This window comes from Mya arenaria, chromosome 6, assembly GCF_026914265.1.
Source record: "Mya arenaria isolate MELC-2E11 chromosome 6, ASM2691426v1".
NCBI lineage: Eukaryota > Metazoa > Mollusca > Bivalvia > Myida > Myidae > Mya > Mya arenaria.
Window position 1 is genome coordinate 4,317,768 of NC_069127.1, and position 24,975 is coordinate 4,342,742.

Sequence of the window (24,975 nt, forward strand, 5' to 3'; positions counted from 1 at the left end):
AAACTCAACCTGCACAAAACACGAGAAAATCCCGTTTACAAATTTTGAATCCGACATTACTTTTGACGACACAGCTTGTAATAAACTCCAGGATCCAAGAGCTTTTTTTGATAGTAGTTAATACCATTTGCGACGAATATACATTGAAACCTGGAAAATTAACATAAATTCACAAACTAACAACCACAATAAAACAATGGTAACTACAAGAACAAATCCAGTAACCTAAAATGAAGAAAAGCACTAGGATAATTTTGAAATATACGGTCAGCAATTTTTATTTCAACGAAAAGAAACTGACAAATTAATAACTTATTCAATTAAGCTGAAGATGTCAGACCAGAAGCATTTCTTCCCACGTTTTCGCAATTCTTATGGCAACTCTTATGAAAAAGAAGACATTTTAGTGATATTGCATCATCCTGCTGCTGAGTATATCCGAAACACATTTATGGGAAATTACAACGAACATTGTCGCTAAATTGATTTCACAGTTCCGATTTAGGAGCATACAAACATATGAAGGTCAACTGACAAATGGTTCCTATTACAGCTTAATAATATTGTATTAAAACTTATCGCATGAAGGAGAACAATTAAGCATATATTTATCAATTCGTTGATGTTGGGCATTTTTGTCTCGAAAATAAATTGGATTCATATCCTTTCTTAGCCCCAGGGATCGACATAAAAAGCAAAATTAAATGCAACTTTCAAAGAACGATGGCTTTTAAAATACCACTTAATAAAACAGACCAAAGAATATGCTAGAAAAAACACAACACGGCGACAGCTTTTTGGAGAAATGCTTTCCTTGCCTGCATGCAAGAATATGTTAAATAGTAAAACTAAGTTGCTGAAAGCTTTCGCAACAGCGGGTTCTTGCAATTTTCCGAAAAAGTGCAAGAACGTGGGATGAAGTAGTTTTAAATTTATTTAAATAAATGGTAAATGTGGCAGTTCATTTTCACAGAACAAATCAATTGATTTCCAATTTCTGGAGTGGTGTACATTTTTAGCTTTTATCTGCACTGTTCTAAAATTAAACTTTCAATATTAGTCTTTATTTGATTTATTGACAGATAACCAATATTGGTTCCAAACTTTGAGATATTCCTTTAAGATGGTGGAAGGACCGCCTCGTACTGTTTAGACATTATTGTCAGAGAGGCACAGTTTTTCTTTATCTGTACGGGCCTTTCCGGAGAAATTCCATATCACTGTACGTATCCACTTTTCAAACATATATTTAACGGCTTGGTGAGACTATTTTCTCGACAAATTTGGTCATATCCCTCTATGAATGCGGTCATGTTAGGAAAACAGCATCAACCTTAAGTTCTCAATTGAAACTAAGAATAATGTTGTACTTTCTTAGAATAGAATATGCTCGACAGACAGACTGTAAACAAGTGTCCTTTTCAAGGATTTGCGATTTATTTCAAAACTTCAGACAATAAGTTCTTTATTGCATTGAATCTCCATCGGGCGATGTGACCTTCCATCCGCGAAATCTCAGAAATATAACGCGTTCCAATCGGATAAGAACTGACACCAGTAGAATTAGAAGTTGTAATAATCATTGTAAGGACAATCATTTTTTTTTCAACATCAATAGCTCCACAATCCCACACATAATGCAATTCTCTATCGAAGCATTTTACTTTGTACTAATGAACTTTATTCTTTAATACAAAATCGCTTATGAAAGTTGAAAGCTCTTGAGATTAGTCGTTTTCAATTGATTGCAAGACAACTTTGTAGAGAGTAGAGTTATAATTCATATTTCAGGAAGTTTAAATGTCAATTCTCGTCTGTTCTTTGAAGACAAAAGAAAACTGATACAAAACTACGTCACCCAAATATTTCCCTCTAGTTAAAAGGCGCAATGATAAAACCCTGAAAGGCGACACACGAAAAGAAAAGACAACATCTGAGTCAAGCAAACCCACAGAAAAAGTCCAAGTTACAAAAGGATTGTGAAAACACACGTCCGAACCGGATTAAAACTAAAGAACAAGTCAGAAAGGCGCCAAAATAAAGAAGGGCGAACAATTGAACAATCTACAATGAGAAAGAGTTTCCTCCCTTAATAATTATTAAATTTCATCAAAACTTGTTAAATTATTTATCCTTTTCGGCCACCAGAAAGTAAAGAAACAAACACAACTTGAACAATACTGAGGGGATCTCGTTTATTAGTTTCGAAGCTGACATTACTTTCGAAACAAAAGCACAGCTTGTATTAATAATCTTTCAGATACGTTCTGAAGGTTTTAAGAGCTTTTTTACATAAAAGTAAAATTAGCATATACACAGTGATTCCTGGAAAATAAAAATGAACTAATAATAATAATAATAATAAGAAGAAGAAGAAGAAGAAGAAGAAGAAGAAGAAGAAGAAGAAGAAGAAGAAGAAGGAGAAGAAGAAGAAGAAGAAGAAGAAGAAGAAGAAGAAGAAGAAAAATATTAATAATAATACAAGGAAAATTACAAGAACACAACCAGTAATCTTTATTTAGAAAACGCACACACCAGGAGCATACCGGATAAAAGCCTGAGACCTAAAACGGATGATCAATTTTTAAATATCTACTTTGGAAATCTTTCGTTTCTGCGTGAAGAAGCTGACATATGAACCACTTATTCAATTAACCTCCTGAAGAATTCTTCCCACGTTTCCACAATTCTTAAAGCAACTATTACGGAAAATAAGACAATTTAGTAATATTGCAGCATCCCGTTGGTGCGTATATCCGAAAGACATTTACGACAGGAAATTACGACGAACATTGCTCGCTAAATTGATTTCACAGTTCCGATTGAGGAGCAGACTTACACATGAAGGTTAATTGATAAATGGTTTCTAAATTGTATGGTATTAAAATTTATCGCATGAAGGAGAACAATTAAGCATACATTTATCAATTCGTTGATATTCGGGCATTTTTCTCTCGCAAATTAATTGGTTTCATATCCTTTCTTAACCCATGGGATGAATTAAAAAGCAAAATTAAATGAAGCTTTCAATTGTACAATGCCTTTTAAATTACCACTTAATCTAACAGCCCAAAGAATGAACACAATGTTTTTAGGAGAAATGCCGTACTACGGTGGCACAGTGGTGATATCCTGAACACAAAATTTATATGTGGCCACAACTTAGTAAATTGTGGCCTCAATTTACTAAGGTGTGGCCAGTTTTTACTAGGTTGTGGACATAATTAACTAAGTCGTGGCCACCATTTACTAAGTTGTGGCCTCATGTTTCTAGGTTGTGGCCACAGTTTGCTAAATATAAGTCAAGTGCTGCGGATGTCAACTCTGTGCCACTAGAAATGCTTTCCTGGTCTGAGTGCAAAATAGTTTTGATACGAAAACTAAGTTACTAAAAGGGTATCAACAGCGGTTCTTGCAATATTAAGAACAATACATTCTCTGAACAAAATGCGATAATGTTGGAAGAATTCTTATAAAATTGAATTCGATAAGAGATTAATGTGGCAGCTTGTTTCGCAGAAAGTTTAGAAAACCATTTTTTTGGAATTGTACTAAACTTTACACCACTATTCGAAAAAAGCAACGGTGTATTTTGAGACTATTAAGTGATATGATGTAAGACGTGACGGAAACTCCATATTGGTTCCAAACTATGAGGGCTTTTAAGAATGTGGAAGGACCGCCTACCCCTATTTTTATACAGAATTGCTAAATATGCACAGTCTTTCTATATTTTAGGGGCCTTTCCGAATGAATTCTACGAGACTATAAATGTGCACTTTTATAAATAGATTATTAAAGCTTGGTATGGCTTTTTCTCCACAAGCTTTGGCCATATTACTCGATGGCTTCATGTCATGATAATAGCACCAGCCAAAAATAGCATGTGCAATTCAGAAAAACATTGAACTTTCTTGGAGTAAAATAGGCCCAACAGACAAACTGTGTTATAAACCAGTGTCTTATTCAAGGATTTGCGGTTGATTTTGACACTTCAGATTACAATTACAGTCTTGTAGTGAATCTCCCTCGGAAATCTAACGCGTAACCAGACAAACATCCTATTTCGTAAGAATTACTATCAGATTATCGACAAGTTGAGGTCTGATATTGATAATATTAGATACAAATGAACTTTCTCAAAATGACAATTGTGTAATTTACCCATCTCCGTGACATTTGAAACCAATTTAACAGCCATATCGGTCTATTGTCGTGATAGCGTGTATTTGAGAATTTTGCTGCAAAACATCAAATTTAAAAAAAACAAGTTGTTACGAAACAAATTATGTCTAGAAATTCTTAATGCTGACAACAAACAAGCACACTCACATATTCTACACTCGTATATAGATGTCTAATAAACAAAGTCAGTTCATATGCAATAATGGTCACACGAACATTAAATGACAAATACAATAGTTCGTCTCCTTAAAAAAATGTATGGACTGTGACCTTGGAATGACACGGGTCTGTATTCATAAAACATCTTAGTGCACAATTTTATCAACATATCACGTTTTTCTATCAAGGCCTAAAGTTATTTCGTCACAATGTAAAGCAATTCTTAATTACTGTGCTCTTATTTGAACTATTGGTAATGTATTATTGTTAAAACAAGCATTTTCTTCAAATTTCAAACGAAATTAAAACAACCGATGTCTGACCTTCTAAACGTGAACGAGCCCCGTAGATGTATTGTGTGCTTCAGCATTCGATTTGCAAACAGTATGATTGCCCATTGACAAAGAATCGAAGTTAGTAATTTCGCCACTTTTGCTACGTTGTCTTTTTGCACGATGTTGAATGCTTAACAACTTTTTTCTGTAATACATTTCATCCCAATAACTGCTCTTTGATTCTGAAAGCATTAATGCGTATTTGAATCTCATGAGATTAATTGTCTGCAAAAGATTTTCCCAATGCGACACCAGAAATGTATTAAAGAGGCTTAAGTGAGAGTTAATATTTCAGAAAGCTCAAATGTCAATGGAATTTAATCAACAAAAGGAATGTGTACGTCATCTCTGCGTATGATCCAAATGACCTTGTTCGAAGTCATGTCTTTAAAATGTTTTCAAAAATTCGCTAAATTTCAAAACTTCAAGGTACGTTCCGTGCAGTCTTCCTGGTTTTTTCTCGATGGCTCTGGTAAAAACGTAAATACAGTATTTATTATATTATTGACGGAAACGTTAATAGTGTAAATCTGGACAAATATTCTTGTCACATCATTTAACCGTTATTTTAAGAATCCTAAAGTATTTAAACATTCTTGTATACATCCAAATTATATCTACATTGCTACCCAAAACTAAATCATTCAGATTTAAGGATATTGAGCATGTACCTTCCGCAAGAGATTCCTTATCTGAATGTGCAAATGAACAATGGTAATATTGTATTTTCGTAACCATGTGCCAAAAAACAGATGTTTATTCTGGTTTAAACGTTGCTTTTACATTTGAATCTCCCTCTACAAAATGTATGATAGATGACAGCGCCAATTTGTATTCAGTCCAAACCCATTCCATTTAAGTTTCAAGAACAAGCAATACATGATAGGACTTAAACTTGATTTCGTCAAAAAAGTACCCGTACAGGTTTATTTTCTTAATTCGAATATCTAATGGCTGGCATTACACTAAGTGAGGTAATAATTATACGCTACAATACGTTGCAGTTTGATTTCAATTAAGTTCATTGATTTTGAGGACATTAAACCATTCCTTTGGTGAGCAATGAGTAAGTTAAGCGCAATTTTCCTTTCAAATAAGCTCGTTATTTATCATCACTGTTCTACCTGACGTATCATTTAATCATAAGTCTTTGCCTTGTAATAAAAAAGATGATATTATTGCAAGAAAGAGAGTTCTAAAAGGCTGACCACGGTACTAATGCTCCAAAGACAAACGAATCCGCCGTTAAGCCGAGCAAGTTGGTAAATATGGGTGATATTAACATGATTATAAACAACTTGGTAGTACGAAACAGGTTATGGTATAAGTGGGAGTGATGCTAGTATTAAAAGCAACAAAAATCTTAGCCTAATCGATTTATATATAAAAAAGTTCAAAGTTACTTGATCTTTTTCGACAATTCGTTAAGTACCAACTTTTTTATATCGCACGAAAAACAATCATTTGCGTTGTGTTGTTTTATTATCACAAAAAGGGCAGTAGTTTACAAATGAAAGCATATCAGATAATTTTATATTTAAGCGCGATGTTTAATCTAATCGAGTTTTATTATACAAGTATTTCTCTTCGTTAGCTCACGCCGGGCAGTCATTGGAGCCGTAACATTTTGTTATGTGTTGCAAATGCTCCAACGCGTCTTCCGTTATAGTGTCATTGAGTGGAATATGGATGTAAACAGTGAGTATGGTTTCTTTTTTTTCATATTTAGAGCTTTATACGGTTAGATTAAAAATGGAGAATGTAGTTCCACATGGAATTGGCTATAAATTTAAAATCTGATCGTCATGAACTTGCATAACTAACTGTCGAAACATTTTGTCCCGAGGCCGACAGGTCATAATGCCATCCCCGACACTAAGGAACACCAGTTTTGACTGTTACTTAAATGCCCATACAACAACTGTTTTATTCCTGATTATATATTTTAATAAGTCTCTTTGTGCTAAACGAGTCTCTATTTTCCAGCATTTTTTAAGATCAATCTCGGAAACATCGTCAAATCGCGACTCTGTTTGTTAACGTCTGAAATTGATTTGTTAACGTCTGGTAATGATCTTGATCATATAGACTATTGACCGCTTGAATTTTGTTCGGTATACTCCTTGAACCTATTTAAATTTCAAAACCCAAACCTAAATTCACGAGTTTAAACGATATGCTTGGAAAAAACCCATCGGCTAATTATACAGATTGGCTTATGTCGTGTATAAGATAATTTAACATGGGCAGATCACGTGAGGTATAATAAAATATGTCATAGCCTTATGTGCAGTTGCTTTAGGCGCATATACCATACGAACTTTGATTAAACGAATAAACTTCCAATAACAAGGATCAAACTCGATTAGGTTAGGTCTAATTAAATATCGTAAAAAATAATTAATTTGGATAAACTCATTTCTTTTTAATCGTGTCTAAGCATTAACATTTCTGCTTACCGCTAAAGTCGGCGTTATGGGGCATTAATACATTTGCTTACAGGCACAAGAAGGCGTTTACATATTTGCATCCTGCTCTAGACGGCTCTTGTGGGCGTTTATAGTGATGTGTACCGCTTACGACCGCTCTGGGGAGCGTTGTCAGTGTTGCAAAGCGCTTACGACTGCTCTGGGGAGCGCTGCCAGTGATGCATATCGCTTACGACCGCTCTGGTGAGCGCTGTCAGTGATGTATACAGCTTACGACTGCTCTGTGGAGCGCTGCCAGTGATGCATATCGCTTACGACCGCTCTGGGGAGCGTTGTCAGTGTTGCATACCGCTTACGACCGCTCTGGAGAGAGTTGTCAGTGATGCATACCGCTTCCGACCGCTCTGACGAGAGTTGTCAGTGATGCTTACCGCTTACGATCGCTTTGGAGAGAGTTTTCAGTGATGCATACCGCTTACAACCGCTCTTCGGAGCGCTGTCAGTGATGTATATAGCTTACGACTGCTCTGGGGAGCGCTATCAGTGTTGTATACCGCTTACGACCGCTCTGGGGAGCGCTATCAGTGTTGTATACCGCTTACGACCGCTCTGGGGAGCGCTGCCAGTGATGCATATCGCTTACGACCGCTCTGGGGAGCGCTGTCAGTGTTGCATACCGCTTACGACCACTCTGGAGAGAGTTGTCAGTGAGGCATACCGCTTACGACTGCTCTGGAGAGAGTTGTCAGTGATGCATACCGCTTAAGACCGCTCTGAATAGAGTTGTCAGTTTTGCATACCGCTTAAACGGTGTTAAGGAGGCCTTGACAATGTTATACACCGCCTAAGCAATTGCGCATATACCATTGATATCAATAAACGTTCTCGATTGATTTTTTTCAAGAATGTATCCCCGGGGTCAAATTGATGCGGAGAAGCTTCGGAGTCTCATTTTCATCCTTCCATTGCGATACGACACTGTTGCTCACATCAGAATCACTTTCCAGGACAGGAAATTACGCCTTGAACGTTCTGCTAAATATAGCGATGAGAATTTAATATGAAAAGACTCAAAATCGAAAATATAATAATAGTTTCCTTAAAAGCCCATATTGTATAATAACTAATCGCGTGATTGAGGACCATTAAAAGAATATTCGCCCATTCGAGACTTGGCATTTTTTTCCTAATGCAAATAAAACGATTTCTTATTTCTTTTCCAGCTGAAGGAATGACAAAGCGTAACAAATGCCTTTTTAGGAACGGCTTATATGGTATTGCTTGCGGTTTTCACCAGAAGGTCCCAACTCTTTCACATTCTGAAGTGTTGATGAGATATGCCCATAGTGAAACAAATGATTGCTTGGCGTGTCCCTGTATTTGTATTTCGTTAAACGCTTAATTGATAGTATTTTTAATGGTATACATGTTCGACCTGCAAAGTACCGTTAAGCTGCCTGTTTGTCCTTCGTACAAATCAAACTAATTATTTAACAAAACAAACGCATATTACATATATAACAAACTTATTTTATTGGCCTTTAAAAAATTGAAATATTGCAAGATATGCCATTTCATGTCTAATTTTAGTTGAACTTACAAAGAACAAAAATATAAACTGCAATAACCTTTTATCACATGTTACCGTGATCTGACCTTGTTTCCGGTTTAATATAAACATCGCGTGTGTGATGTAACAGTATCACTCCGCATGATTGACAGGCCCAGTAATTAAAATTTCAAATATAAGCCGTATTAATTACTTCATCTTGGTTGCACTAAATACGAATTACTTGATCGTGATAATTAAAAAAAAAAATCCTTTGAAAGCTTTTAAGGCTGTAAACACATTTCACCGAACAAAAATAGTGAGTTTAGGTCAATCCTGTTTAACAGGTTTCAAGAACTATTATTTTAGCTGTTTTAACACACGCCTGAACTCTCCGTTTTCTGAAAGATAATGCATCAACTAAAACAGGCAACTGATCAGCGATACCTCCAGATTCTTATACATTGGAGCATGTGTATTTGAATAAAAAAGCTTATAGATTGGAACCACCATTGTGGCTTTGAATAATAGAATCTTATACAATGTAACTACCATTGTGCCTTTGAATGATTGAATCTTATACAGTGTATCTAGCATTGAATCTTATACAATGTAACTACCATTGTGCCTTTGAATGATTGAATCTTATACAATGTATCTAGCATTGTGCCTTTGAATGATTGAATCTTATACAGTGTATCTAGCATTGTGCCTTTGAATGATTGAATCTTATACAGTGTATCTAGCATTGTGCCTTTGAATGATTGAATCTTATACAATGTAGCTACCATTGTGCCTTTGAATGATTGAAACTTATACAGTGTATCTAGCATTGTGCCTTTGAATGATTGAATCTTATACAGTGTATCTGGCATTGTGCCTTTGAATGATTGAATCTTATACAGTGTATCTAGCATTGTGCCTTTGAATGATTGAATCTTATACAGTGTATCTAGCATTGTGCCTTTGAATGATTGAATCTTATACAGTGTATCTAGCATTGTGGCTTTGAATAATTGAATCTTATACAATGTAACTACCATTGTGCCTTTGAATGATTGAAACTTATACAGTGTATCTAGCATTGTGCCTTTGAATGATTGAATCTTATACAGTGTATCTGGCATTGTGCCTTGAATGATTGAATCTTATACAGTGTATCTAGCATTGTGCCTTTGAATGATTGAATCTTATACAGTGTATCTAGCATTGTGCCTTTGAATGATTGAATCTTATACAATGTAGCTACCATTGTGCCTTTGAATGATTGCATCTTATACAGTATATCTAGCAGTGACTTTGAATAATAGAATCTTATTCAGTGTAACTACACAGTGTGCCTTTAAATGATATAATCTTATACAGTGTAATTACCCAGTGTGCCTTTGAATGATTGAACACGTTATGCATTTGTCTATGGAGGCGTTTTATTTTGTACTAATCAATTGCTCTTTGGTTCTAAAAGCGTTGTAGAAAACATAACGCTCGTGAGACTATTTGTCTACAATAGTTGATCGTAATTCAACATTCAGAAATGTAGTGTAGTTTTTAATTAGAATTCATGTGTCAGGAACAAAATATTATATCCCTAACGTTACAACTTTTGAATTACATTTGGCTGATAGTTCAGAACTTAGTTAAAGTAATAACAACGTAGTTAACAATGCGCCATGTTGCTGGACGCATTTTCGCTATTCGCCGCATAAATTAGTAAACTCGAAAATGATATCCTCTGTATTTAAAACAATTACAATAGATTGGCAAATAGTCGACAGTCATAGTGATATCCCAAGGTACACTAGAAGGAGAAGTGTGGTGTCTATCAGTATGATTTATAACAAAATGTTCGCATTTACGCTTTTAGCTGTAATACATTTTATGTACTGACGAAAGATGCTCTTTGTTTCTAAAAGCATAAGTGGAAATTTGAAGCTCATGATATAAATCTTCTGCAGATCTGCAGATCTATTCCCGAGGTAATTTTAAGAAATGTGATCGGCTTCAGCTATCTTTTCTTTTACTGCAATACACTGTACTCGAAAACAGAATATGAATGCAATCGTTACAACTATTCCTGAGGGCCCCACAATAATTTATGGGTACCCTAAATTAATCAGCCCGTCCGTCTGACCGTCTGTCTGACAATCCGCATATGTTAAAAAAAATCTTAATGACTTGAAAACAGTTTACGATATCAGCTTTAAAACTTTCAAGTTACTCTCAGCAACAATAGGTTCTTTGGTGACAAGAAATGTAACTCAAACTTATTTTTGTCAGATTTAATGATCTTTCTTCACTTATGAACATAAATTTATTTTTCACAGATAGTTTTCAAAGGCTGATCAACCTATCGCAATATCAACACAGTGAAAATCTAAAGATATATAGTGTTTTCAAAACGGATTGATTGAATGTCTAGCAACCTTTAAGATATCTTAGAAAGGACACAGCTTTAGTCATCACTCGCGTTATTGCCTTGTTGTACAAATCTAAATCTGGTATAATTGCAAAAGGGAGATCTCGATACGTCTGTCTCGTGTACTAATGAAATCAAAACAAACAAAGGACGCTATGGCGTGCAATCTGTCGAATGTAAATGATATTTACATAGCAGACGATAAGTGGCAAATGTCGTACTGGTAGATTTCCATAAATTTCAACCATACACGTACTGGTAAAGACAACCGTTTGATAATGGGGAAAAATGTTAAAGCTTCTAGTTCATTCTTGACCTTAAGCTAAGTATGTTCTAGCATCATATCGCACGCATAATGCCCACATGCATTGTGTTCTAAAATGTTCATAAGAAGGCAAATGTTGTAATTTAAATTGATTTGCATAACAATGACTGAAACGCGATAACTAACCAAAGGCGTTGTATGATACTAATTGTCATTTGAAACGACACTAGACGTTTAAAACGTGACGATTACATTTTTTGTCATGGAAATTATTTTCAAGTTGAATTTTAACTCTGAATGGTAAATTTCTTCAATTTCAGTCAATAAAGAGATTGATTGATTGATTGATTGATTGATTGATTGATTGATTGATTGATTGATTGATATTGTTGTTGTTTTTTCTGTTGTTTGTTTGGGTTACTTGAGCATTGTTAACTACAGAGACACTCCCGGTAGCCTAAAATGTAACGAAGATCATGTTTAAGCACAAGGATCGAAGCCAAACAAACTCAAAACGAGAGACACACACCACCAGAAGACAGCACATTGCCAAACATCCAAATATCCATTGGTAAATGTTAGGATAACGCCTTGGCAGAATACACTCAATATAATATACAAGGTTATACATGGTTATTATATACAATTTAAATATACAAGGTTATACATGGTTATTATATACAATTTAAATATACATGGTTGTACATGGAAATTATATACAATTTAAATATACAAGGTAATACATGGTTATTATATACAATTTAAATATACAAGGTTGTACATGGATATTATATACAATCTAAATATACATGGTTGTACATGGATATTATATACAATTTAAATATACATGGTTGTACATGGTTAAACCCTGGAACTAAGAAGCGTTTCAAGTGACACTATATAATAGCAAAACATGATTCCTTTCTAGTTTCACAATTTAGACATCGAGCAATACAAAAACATAAGGGCTAAAATACTATTTACAACGCCTTCTCCTGGAATAAAACTAAAAAGTCATTTTCTTGATATAAACAGGACTTTTTTATTTCTGATTAGAGCAAAATATAACGCAGTCAGGTGTTCCACGACATAAAGATAACTAATCATAGCAAATATAAGCACTTCTCTATAACAATTTGCCAAGTTTACAATATTTTGTTAGGTTTTTACTGTACGGCCATACACTTATTTTCTAACTGGTCATATGATATAAAATAGTGTCGTTGATTTTATTGAAAATACAAACATTCATGTTTAAAACGCTTTTACATTTGTTGTTGTTTTTTTTACTTTAAGCACTTAAGGTAATCGACATGTTGGAAAATGACTCAATGTAATTAATAAGGCTACCGTCGATGATATATATGAATACTCAGCCATGTCTGAAACACCAGCACTGGTACACCACAAAAACATCAGATAAACATTAAACGCAAGAACTGATTTAAAGTTGTTTTGTCATCAATATTTACCCTCAATATAGAAAACAAATTTACATTACCACAATTGTAGATTTATAACCAGGATTTTTGTGTTCAGCTAACTTACCAGCAAAATGCTAGACTTAGTTGTACTTTTAATGTATCTTTTAACAATCAGACAATATTTACAATACATCAAACAAGCCCTATGACTGCCATATTTTTTACAAATATGTAACTCTAAGATTCCAAACTTCTGATGGTATCCAATGATCGTTTCTCTGCTTGGCTCAACTTCTTTGACAAGATCATGTTTATATCAAACCGAGATTGTAATTTCATAATTTGGATGTAATTTGTGATTCCAACAGGGATTTCTTCAAGAATATATTCCCGCTGTTATAATGTAAGGTAAAAGCAAGGACTTTCCTGTCATAATATAATGATGCAGTTGCTCACTTCCGATTAATATTTCAGGAAAGGAAATAACGAAAAGCATTAGCACGTTTTTAAAGAACAAACACAGCACGGCCAAGACATTATTATGTTTAGTCTTTGAAGAATCAGCTACCACTGAGCGCTGGCTTTGTTTCTGTTTAATCTTTGAAGAACCAGCTACCATTGAGCGTTAGCCTAGTTTCTGTTCAGTCTTTGAAGAACCAACTACCACTAAGTGCTAATCTTGTTGCTGCTGGGACTTGGATGAACCAACTACCGCTGAGCGCTAGCCTAGTTTCTGTTTATCCTTTGATGAAACAACTACCACTTAGCACTAACCTTGTTTATGCTGAGACTTGAATGAACCATCTACCACTGATCGTTAGCCTTGCTTATGCTGAGACTTGAATGAACCATCTACCACTGATCGCTAGCCTTGTTTATGCTGAAACTTGGATGAACAAACTACCATTGAGTGCTAGCCCTGTTTTTGCTGAGACTTGGATGAACCAACTACCACTGAGCGCTAGCCTTGTTTCTGCTGAGACTTGGATGAACCAACTCACACTGAGCGCTAGCCTTGTTTATGCTGAGACTTGGATGAACCAACTACCATTGAGCGCTAATCTTGTTTATGCTGAGACTTGGAAAAACATACTACCACTGAGCGCTAGCCTTGTTTCTGCTGAGACTTGGATGAAGCAACTACCACTGAGCGCTAGCCTTGTTTATGCTGAGACTTTGATGAAACAATAACCATTGAGCGCTAACCTTGTTTATGCCGAGACTTGGAAAAACATACTACCACTGAGCGCTAGCCTTGTTTCTGCTGAGACTTGGATGAAGCAACTACCACTGAGCGCTAGCCTTGTTTATGCTGAGACTTTGATGAAACAATAACCATTGAGCGCTAACCTTGTTTATGCCGAGACTTGGAAAAACATACTACCACTGAGCGCTAGCCTTGTTTATGCTGAGACTTGGATGAACCAACTACCACTGAGCGCTAGCCTTGTTTATGCTGAGACTTTGATGAAACAACTAGCACTCAGCGCTAGCCTTGTTTATGCTGAGACTTGGATGAACCAACTCACACTGAGCGCTAGCCTTGTTTATTCTGAGACTTGGATGAACCAACTACCATTGAGTGCTAGCCTTGTTTATGCTGAGATTTTGATGAATCAACTACCATTGAGCGCTAGACTTGTTTATGCTGAGACATGGATTAACCAACTACCATTGAGTGCTAGCCTTGTTTATGCCGAGACTTGGAAAAACATACTACCACTGAGCGCTAGCCTTGTTTCTGCTGAGACTTGGATGAACCAACTACCACTGAGCGCTAGCCTTGTTTATGCTGAGACTTTGATGAAACAACTACCACTGAGCGCTAGCCTTGTTTATGCTGAGACTTGGATGAACCAACTCACACTGAGCGCTAGCCTTGTTTATGCTGAGACTTGAATGAACCAACTACCATTGAGTGCTAGCCTTGTTTATGCTGAGATTTTGATGAACCAACTACCATTGAGCGCTAGCCTTGTTTCTGCTGAGACTTGGATTAACCAACTACCATTGAGCGCTAGCCTTGTTTATGCTGAGATTTTGATGAATCAACTACCATTGAGGGCTAGACTTGTTTATGCTGAGACTTGGATGAACCAACTACTACTGAGCGCTAGCCTTGTTTATGCTGAGACCTGGATGAACCAACTACCACTGAGCGCTAGCTTAGTTTTTGTTTAGTCTTTGAAGAACCAGCTACCATTGAGCGCTAGCCTTGTTTATGCTGAGACTTGGATGAACCAACTACCATTGAGCGCTAGCCTTGTTTATGCTGAGACTTGGATGAACCAACTCACACTGAGCGCTAGCCTTGTTTAGGCTGAGACTTGGATGAACCAACTACCATTGAGCGCTAGCCTTATTTCTGCTGAGACTTGGATGAACCAACTACCATTGAGCGCTAGCCTTGTTTCTGCTGAGACTTGGATGAACCAACTACCATTGAGCGCTAGCCTTGTTTCTGCTGAGACTTGGATGAACCAACTACCATTGAGCGCTAGCCTTGTTTCTGCTGAGACCTGGATGAACCAAATACCACTCAGCGCTAGCCTTGTTTCTGCTGAGACTTGGATGAACCAACTACCATTGAGCGCTAGCCTTGTTTCTGCTGAGACCTGGATGAACCAACTGCCATTGAGCGCTAGCCTTGTTTCTGCTGAGACTTGAATGAACCATCTACCATTGAGCGTTAGCCTTGTTTCTGCTGAGACTTGGATTAACCAACTACCATTGAATGCTAGCCTTGTTTCTGCTGTGAACTGGATGAACCAACCACCATTGAGCGCTAGCCATGTTTCTGCTGAGACCTGGATGAACCAACTACCATTGAGCGCTAGCCTTGTTTCTGCTGAGACTTGGATGAACCAACTCACATTGAGAGCTAGCCTTGTTTCTGATGAGACTTGAATGAACAAACTACAAAAACTAACAAAATATAATGAAAACTACTTGGAGATTTTCAATACACACACGGGTTTTGATTTGGTTGTAAAATAAATAGTGCTACTATGGTGAATCGTTAACGGCTTCATTTGTATTACTTTTGTGCGTTTTGTTTTCTTTTTAACATCTGTAGACTTTATAATATAATTCAGTTTGTAGTATGAAGCGTTGAAAAATTCTTATGGTTTAAAAGGTTTAAGACAACATTCAGGAAACCTACTGTATGTCAATACTCGTCTTAACAACCACATTTAAAAATGTCAACTCAAGATTGCAGGTTGTGCTAATCAGAAAGTGTGAACGGGATTGTTAAGACACCTTAATTGAACGCTTATTAATGATTAGATAATTTGACTTAGGAAAAATTATCGACATGCATAATCAATACATTTTGGAAACTACAGAAACGAGCCTGTAACGATGGTCTCAGCTGAAGGAGTACATATCAAAGCTAAACAGTCACACAAGAAGAACCACACAATGTCACTAAACAATAAACCAAACATAACATAACAATTAACATATATTTACCAACAAATGTTAAGGCAATAGTCTTTTAGCGGCCAGTGAAGAAAGCAGTCCACTTGAGTGGGTTAAGCCAGTTTATAAAATTACAAAGAATCCGAAGAAATAATCATATAATTTGGTTCAGAAAAAAATGATTAGATAATTCAAGAGATCCAAAAATATTCGATAGAGGAACCGATTGTAGTAATCATTTTTGTTTCGTTGAATTTCTAATGTAGTAAAAATTAAATAGCTGTTACAATATCGATAAAAGTCGAATTAAAAGCGTAAACATTTTATCTCGAACAATTCATTTGGCTTTAGAGCTTCCTGAAATATAAAATCTTACTCAAAATCCTATAACACATTTCTGAAAATAGAATCGGGAACAATTACGTCGGGAGATTAATCTCTCAGGCTTTAAATTTCCACTAATGGTTTCAGAATCGAAGAGCAACTATCATCAGTACTAACTGAATCGTACGATAAAAAATGCCTCGCGTATAGAATATGGTATTAGTGTATACGAAATCCGACCCACGGACAAGCTAGGTCTCTGATAGCCCCATTGACCATATCGTTAATTTTGTTGTCTGGTGACAATGTCATTTTGATAAACTTTAAAATGAAATTGCTTGCTGGTTATTAGATTGTAAGATCACTGACCAAAGTCAAAGATACATGAAGTAAAACAGTAAGTATATTTGCTCTTTTTTTAAACTGAAATCGAACATAAAATGACAAATTTTGCTATTTTCAATCTTTGAAGGCCAAACTGACTTGTTTGCTATATTATTTTCGATAAAATTAGTACATTTTCTATTGCTACAGACGTTACACTTTCAAATGAAACCAAACCAGAAACTTTCTTCAGTCATTGTGTTGCTTTGTGCATATATACGTACAAACATTTTGTTTGGGTCCCTACGATTTCGAATTAAAGGTGTTCAACTGTATATCAATTAATCGCTTGTCTATTCCTCACAAGTGCCAGAGTAAATCATTTGAGTATGCACAAACTTGATATATATGGAAATTGAAAAATATTTAGTGAAATAAACATTGTATAAATCAAAATAATGTTGTTATGTGTGTTTGGGATACCGTCATGGGTTGGTAAAAGAGACCATCGGGAATGGTTATGGATGTAAAACTTCATGCATGCAACAAAACCTTACAAACATTCCTAGATGAGCTGTCTGCACGGTACACTCTAGGCATTTGAAGTAGTGAAGTGAACATATGATAAATATGAACAATTTACAAATTTTCTTCTGCTCCTGAATTATTGAAATCGTGAGTACTCTGCAGACGAGAAAAGACGAAAAGTAACGCTGAAACTCGCGCTTTTTCATGTTTAAATATGGAAATATTCAATAGTTTTAAACAATGCGCCAAGATTGGAATCCTGTTTATCCGTTCCAAATAGATAATGTGCGTATCTATAAACGAGAGCGTTGTTCGGTCATTGATAACAACCAAGCCTATATTTGCTCTAATAATTAACAATGTAATGATATAGATTGGAACATGACATCACCTTGGTTGGCTTTAATCGATTTGACTGCTTACGGAGACTTTATGGAGACTGCATTTGTAAAAATAATATTTCATAGAAAGCAATTAGTTACTATTAGTTACTATCACCGCAATGAATGTTTATTTTTGCATTAAGGGCGCTATATGAAATATACCTGAATGGCAGATACAGTATACATCGTTCTCGCCATTACCGTGTAACAGACACGGGAACACGAGAACTCTTTATGACTGTCTACTGTACCTGGTAGTAATGATCCCCAGATAAACTAAAACGAAGCTTAGGCGCCAATCTGGGGAATATTCCAGACATTTACATAATAATAAGTATATCAGCCTTAGGATGCATACGCTTAATGTCAATGTTCGCACTGGTTGAACGTCCAGTGCGAACAATAAGGCGTGAACAGGTCATTTCGTAAGGAACAATGGACGATGCTCTTACAGAAATGAAGCATTGAAAGAGTTGAATATACTTGAAATGTATTGACGTTTTGTGAGCCCTATGGAATAACCATCAATATTTGATGCTGTAGTAAAGGTCGGTGTCTATTTTAGATTTAAGATCTTATCTGATCTATAAAACGTAATCACTTCGCATACGGAAGTGTGATAAACTAAAATTCAGAACGAAGACACGATATATATTCAATAACGTATAGTCATAACAACTCACTACTCATGTGCTTATCATTTCGTTATTTAAGACAATACTTGTCAGTTTCCGCAATAACACTAGCAAAAATGCAGGGTGATTTACCCTGCATTTTTGTATTATATTATGTGGAGACTGATTTGTTCACCTTAACTAGAAAATGCTAACATACGAGCTTATAGTCTGGGCGATAGTTTACGAAGGAATTGCTGTTTAACAATTAAATGACAGTAAAGATATGTTTGATGAGATTTTCTTGCATACCAGGCGTGTGTTTCCGGTCATGTGACCGGTGCTGGAAAAAATCATCTTACTACCCCATGTAAGATGAGTCAAGCGCATCAACGCGCCACTTCTTATTTCTTTTATTGTATGGTTTATGAAGAAAAGAATATTATGCAATTTCATTAAAGCACAATCAAACATATCAGTATACAATACTTTTAATTAAAATTGAAAAAAAATAATCGCAAAAGCGCGATTTTTAAATGAACTATTTGACGTCGATATATATTAAAAATTACTGCGCTAAATGACGTCGGTACATAACGTCGCACGCGCTTTTTGGTGAAATGTACAAAAGTGCGTTTTCTACGTCATGTTTTCCACAAATACATTATTTTAGGTATGCAAGAAAAGATATCAATCATGTTTTTTCGGTCCGGATCGAAAAATCCGACCATCGGGCACGCTGCATGCCCGAGGGTGGGATTTTCTACCCGTACCGGAAACACATGATAGATACTTATAGTGATAAAATTTGTTGAAAGGCGATATATATATAAAAACATGAATATGTTTAGATATTTTTTCTTCTAGATAGCAAAGTCAAACTTCCCCATGGTTCGGTTATTTTTATAAACTATATTAAGATAATGTTTATAAGCAAAGAGTGAGCATATCATGAACAACAAAGATGTAAATCTCGATAGCTTTGTAGAACATTTTAATGTTATGTCAAATAATCCTCACTCGAGTCGTTTCAATGCGGAGGAAATCGATGACATAAATAATAGTGTTACCATTGATGCATTTGATTGTGCTTTCACAGGTACTGTGATTGTTAAATCAATATCTAATATGAAAGAAATACATAACTTGTGAAAGAAATATTTTCTTTGAAATGTTGCTGATTATTATATTGTCAAGTGTTTTTAGCTTTAATTTTTTTTTATTTAACTTTAAAGTCGATCATTAAGGTATCCTTATCAACGGCCGAATTGAGCCATTGAACTCATTAGTTTGTAGGGTGATCATTTAAACCCATTATAAGTTTGTCTAAGAAATATAATTAAAAATTATAATTATCACATAATATCACTAACAAGGCCCCGTGCGGATGTATAATGGTGGTAGCACTTTTGACTGTGTTTCCATACTTTATTTCTTGATTCAAAATATATCAAACAGCATACTAGCATCATTGTGTCTTGATAGACTATGAAAAAGCTGTTGGCACTGTAAAACACGATACACTTTAGTTAATATTTATGTAATCTGGCGTTGCTGCGCATTTGTGTAGTCAATATTTGGATGCCCCGTACTACAATGACGCTAAACTATGACAAAAGAAACAGCATACCCTAAAAGTTATATGCAAGGTTGAGGACATCTAACACGTTTCTCATCCTGCTTTCCCAAAACAGTATTTAAAAGGCAGAGGTAATAGTCAGAAACCGGACGTTTACAGATCGGAAGTCGCCTCTTTTATATCAAAGAGTTTTGGCGTTTATTTACAAATGCATCAAGGCAGAATGACCATGAGTACACATACGATGCATACCAACATACACTAGGTACAAAAGAAGCTACATAAGTAAATCACACAGCCATAAGATCACAGCAATATGTCTTGTAGAATTAAACTTTTAATGGCGTCAGTTGAACCTATAACATCAAAATATATCATTTCTTTAATTTCATTGCATTATACACATAAAGATTTCTGTCAGCATTGACATTTTCTAATTGAAGTGAAGCAATAAATGGAGGTATATTTGGACCAGTTCAATATTATTTCCTGATATGAATTTCATTATTACATAATGGTAGCGTTAATATTGTGGTCTCGTGTAAATCAGTTAAAATATTTAAATTTCCCGGAATATAAAATCTAAACCTAAATCAAATTCAATATAATTCTTAAAATAGCTCGAGGAAGAGATTAATCTCACGAGATTTCCACCATTTCTTTCAGAATCAAAGAGCGATGATTGCACGTCAACAATAAATCATATGATATCAAAAGGCAATGACACAATGATTGTCGACTAGTTATACTTCTGATAGCTTTGATGCCGGGTATAAATTGTCTCTGTCGCGTTTTATCACTTTTACAATATCAGCGCAAATTATTATAGTCTTTACCATTCGAAGAACTGTTTAGCCTTATGGTGACAAAGCTATAATTCATAATTAACTTTACCTTAATGGGGACTTTTTTTCATACAATGAACAAACAAATAATTGAAACTGTAAACAAGATTTGTCGTAAATAAAAAATGAAAGTGAAAGAAATAATATTTTGTCAACAAATATAGCAATGGCAAACAACTTATATTGTTAAGAAGCGAAATGGTGAATAAATTATGTCAAAAATATACCACAAAATGGTAAATAAATTATATTAAAATATACAATAAAATGGTGAGTAAATTATGTTGAAAATATACGATGAAAAGGTACAAACTATGTTGTAAATCGAACAAATAATCGGTGAAAATATTGTGTATGAAATAAACAACGAAATGGGGAACAAATTATTGTGTAAATATAACAAACATTTGGTATTCAAATCGTGATATAAAAAAGGTGATTATTTCTTAACTTCGACAAAAAGGAATTCACTGTAGGTTGACTACATGCATATGGTATTTATGGTATCTACTGGAAGAACAGATGCACTACACACGAAAGTCGCTGACCGTTCACACTTAACTATTGCGCATGTCTTTTTTGAACTTTTAAAAGGTACGCCAATCTCGTGTTCACGTTTACCAAAGTGGACTCTATCATGACAACACATCAAACATGGACTTGCTTTATTAACCTGGTCGAATAACCTATAACAGTTAGTCAATACTATAGAAAAGGTGTATCTCCAATTGACCTGCATCTATCAGGATAAGACTGTGTAGTGCGAACTTTCTATGAGGTATTATTTCCATGTTTTATACAATTATATAGGTCAAAACTCGTAAATAAAACAAATAAAAAAATCTTTATTTCATGGGAGCGATAGCGATTTAGTTGAATACGAAAATATTGAGTGAACGAAAGGCCTCGCTCCGACATGAACTGTAAGGCATTGTCTTATGCTTGATATACATTAACCCATGTACATCAGCCGAATCTGATTTATTTTAACATTTAAAACCACAGCTATAAACGCGCACTGACATGTATACCATCAAAACAATCAAAATTAAAATAGTAACAAACTGCATGTTTAGAATTCATTTCAAATCGAAACTACTGGGACAACCGCCTCGGCAAAACATTGTTGTTTCATAATTATCATGAAGATGTTAGCACCACCAGTCAAAGACCAAACAAGCAAGGAATAATTTATTTCGAAGTAAAGTTAATTCGGTGTACTGTTGGGTATTTCTTTTTAAATACACATGTAGTACGAATAGCTGCAGGGTCGTCACCGCGGAAGCATTGATTTTGAACACATCACAAAGAGAGTAACACTTTAAGATTTCCTATGCACTTATATATTTGATACTACATTCCATTCGTGGTCATTCATGTTCAAATAATGATTAAATCATATGTGTTTCTTGCTTAAAAGGTACGATGTATCGACTGTCATTTAAATACATTTGAAACCATTGGTACAAGTCTAGCAAAACACCATATTTGAAGGTGGAAAGATAAAGACCTAACGGGTACTCTAGGATACACAAACATCGGATCAAGCTCACCAGAAGACTTTGTTTGAGGATGAAAATATGAAGGCCCTACGGGTACACTAAGAGGCACATACATTGTATCAAGCTCACCAAATGACCTTGTTTGAAGGTGGGAAATAAAGGCCTAACGGGTACACTAGGATGCACATACATTGTATCAAGCTCACCAGAAGACTTTGTTTGAAAATGGAAATATGAAGGCCTAACGGGTTCACTAGGATGAACATACATTGTATCAAGCTCACCAGAAGACTTTGTTTGAAAATGGAAATATGAAGGCCTAACGGGTTCACTAGGATGCACATACATTGTATCAAGCTCACCAGAAGACTTTGTTTGAAAATGTAAATATGAAGGCCTAACGGGTTCACTAGGTTGAACATACATTGTATCAAGTTCACCAGAAGACTTTGTTTGAAAATGGAAATATGAAGGCCTAACGGGTTCACTAGGATGCACATACATTGTATCAAGCTCACCAGAAGACTTTGTTTGAAAATGGAAATATGAAGGCCTAACGGGTTCACTAGGATGCACATACATTGTATCAAGCTCACCAGAAGACTTTGTTTGAAAATGTAAATATGAAGGCCTAACGGGTTCACTAGGATGAACATACATTGTATTAAGCTCAGCAGAAGACTTTGTTTGAAAATGGAAATATGAAGGCCTAACGAGTTCACTAGGATGCACATACATTGTATCAAGCTTAGCAGGCGACATAATTTAAAGGTAGAAAGATAAAGACCTAACGGTTACACTAGGATGCACATGTGGAAATATAAAGGCCTGGCATGCACACGAGGAGAAACACACATTGCTACAAGAACACTAAAATTCCATAACAATTCATTTTCAATGTTTTCAATGAAGGTCATCCTAAATAAATTTTAATACTCTACGATCACAATGCTTGAAACAAAACATACATTTTTGACGAAAGGTAATATTTAAAAAGATATATAGGTCATTCGATTAAACATAATACATACAGTATTGGTGACTCTGTGTAATTATAACAGACCGGAATGACTTAATACGATATTTTTTATTATATCATCATTAAGAGGACATTTGGCAACATATCTCCATTTTAATATAGGGTATATGCGTATGAATCGTCAACCCGTAATTAATAGCAACAATGCTCTAAAATATTTATCAAAGATTTGACATTGGACGCTGATGATTGGAACATTTGCAATCCAGCTGATTGTTTGTAATTACCCTTACGGCAAAACCATTTGTTAACAAACACTATCTAGAATGCAGTAAGTTTCTATTACTTAAATTAATGTTGTATTCATTAACACGTCGCTATGAGACATAACTGAAGGGCAGACGCGGTATTCATCATTATCGCCATTTCCGTGTAACGAAAACGAGAAGAGCGCACTAGATATATATTTTTATATAAATGTCCACTGTACAAATGACCCCAAGACACACAAAAACGAAGTTACGGCGTTCAATCTGGTGAAGTAGTCTGTTATTTACATACTAATGAGCGACTCACCATGGTGAAGCGTGCGATAAATGTCAAAGTCTGTTTTGGAAGATAGCCAAGTGTAAGTCGTCAAAAGTTTACACTTTTGGGAAAAATGGACAATAATATGCCGCCAAATCCGTACAGCTGGTTATCAGTTTGGTTTTGTTCAACAGTATCCAAATATGTGTTGTTTGGTCAATATAAATCCATTGTTAATTTCTAACCAGTATAACATTCTAAAGTATATATTATCCTAAAGATAACCTTTGGTAAACTTATCTGAATTTGATACGATTGGCTACTGATAGATATCAAACATTGAACGAGTTGAACTATTTGCCCTTACTTGACTGTTTCTGAGAACTTTGAACAATACCTGATGTTGAAGGATAATAAAAATAAGGGTTTGGTTTATATTTTGAAAACATATGCGTGACGACGGGTTGGAACCAAGGTTATAATCAGATTATTCGTCTAACTGATCAACACTTTGTACAGTTGAAAGGGGCTGTAGAGAACTTCCTACCAAAATTTTCCAAATCCCAGCTGATTGAGAATTTTGTTTGCGAAAGCTTTTTTTATTTTTTTTCATTTAAATTTATAAAACATTGATTGACCAAATAACTCATCGATTTCATGATAGGACGATTTTTCTAAAATCATAAAGCGATGAAAACATATTTTGTATATTAAAGAAATATGACAACTTAACATTATGTCGAACAACACATTCACTTACCTATCCAATATGCAGATATAAGACAGCAACTGATAAGTAATAAACAAATTTGAAGTGCGACTTTCATGTTTATTGTGTGGAAGTTCCGTGTGTATCCGGCAGAAAAAGTCTGCAAATATGTGTCACGTCAAGTTATTCCGCGTGGTTTGCGCTAGCAAAAGTTCCAATGTGAAGTGAACCCGGCAACTCGACGGAATGGAATGTATGGGAGGATTGGTTGCCTACTGCGGTGATGGCACGCCGCTACAATTATATGATTATAATCCCGATTTGCTTAGCCGCCAGATCTGAACAATACGTATCGCAAGGAACACAAAACCAGATTTGCCGATTCCTGCTTTCGAAAATGTAGCCAAATGCAACAGTATCGAAATCTATTGAGAAAGATATTGACCATAATCACAACATCAGCGTTTTTGTTTGT

The 24,975-nt window shown here is 35.3% G+C and overlaps 1 long non-coding RNA gene across 2 annotated transcripts in view; it reads right to left on the reverse strand.

Moving 5' to 3' along the window:
• LOC128238765 (uncharacterized) overlaps positions 1 to 24,762 on the reverse strand; it is a 41,275-nt gene extending 16,513 nt beyond the window's left edge. Inside the window, exon 1 of one of the 2 annotated variants that reach the window (XR_008261766.1) lies at positions 24,552 to 24,762. This is a non-coding gene — a long non-coding RNA (uncharacterized LOC128238765). The remainder of the gene's footprint in view (positions 1 to 24,551) is intronic. The other variant, XR_008261765.1, reaches the window with a different exon arrangement.
• Between the last annotated feature and the right edge of the window lie 213 nt (positions 24,763 to 24,975).